Here is a 701-nt window from a genome sequence, read left to right on the forward strand (position 1 = left end):
AAGTAGAATAAAATGGTCAACCATAGTCGATGGCAATCCGATGTCTCCATTTTCATAGTCTACAACACCGAGGTGTGAAGGGGGACAACTCTCTTATCTCAGTACTATTGTATTACATTAAAAAATGTTTGTGTTTCATAACCTTGAAATCTGGTACGTAATCTATAATAATCATTCATAAGAAATACAATTTAATCCCCTATTCAAAAATGACTTTTGTTCAACTGTGTCCTGTAAGCGTTCGACCATTATTTTCATTAAAAAAATGGCATCGATTCTTGGCCTTTTGGCTAGGAGCAAAGTGTAGTATCTGTTCTGATACTACATTCCCACCTTTTCTGACCTCGATCAGTGGAAGAGAAATCCTTCTAGATTGAGGTAATTTAAATTTTTGTTCCTATCCAGGGTCCCCCTTTATAAACAGCTGGATTTTCCCACATTAAAAAAACCGATCTTGTGTCTAACTCTGCTCTCGTGGGGAGGTAAGTAAATAGGAATAACAATATCTTTAAAAAAAATTAAATTAAAAAAATGCATTATCTTTTTAATAGATTTTTAATTATCTTTTTAATAGATTTTTAATTATCTTTTTAATAGATTTTTAATTATCTTTTTAATAGATTTTGCAACACAATCTTATTTATACTAAAACTGAACTTTGTTTAATATCAATTTAAAAAAATAAAAACAAGAATTAAAAA

The 701-nt window shown here is 29.5% G+C and overlaps 1 non-coding gene across 1 annotated transcript; it reads left to right on the forward strand.

The window, feature by feature from the left end:
* The first annotated feature begins 270 nt into the window (after positions 1-270).
* Positions 271-465, forward strand: LOC145277199 (U2 spliceosomal RNA). Its single transcript, XR_013868120.1, has one exon. It is a non-coding gene; the product is annotated as a U2 spliceosomal RNA (small nuclear RNA).
* Positions 466-701: the final 236 nt, after the last annotated feature.

This window comes from Euprymna scolopes, chromosome 5 (genome assembly GCF_053919585.1).
Source record: "Euprymna scolopes isolate OS-2025 chromosome 5, ASM5391958v1, whole genome shotgun sequence".
Lineage (NCBI taxonomy): Eukaryota > Metazoa > Mollusca > Cephalopoda > Sepiida > Sepiolidae > Euprymna > Euprymna scolopes.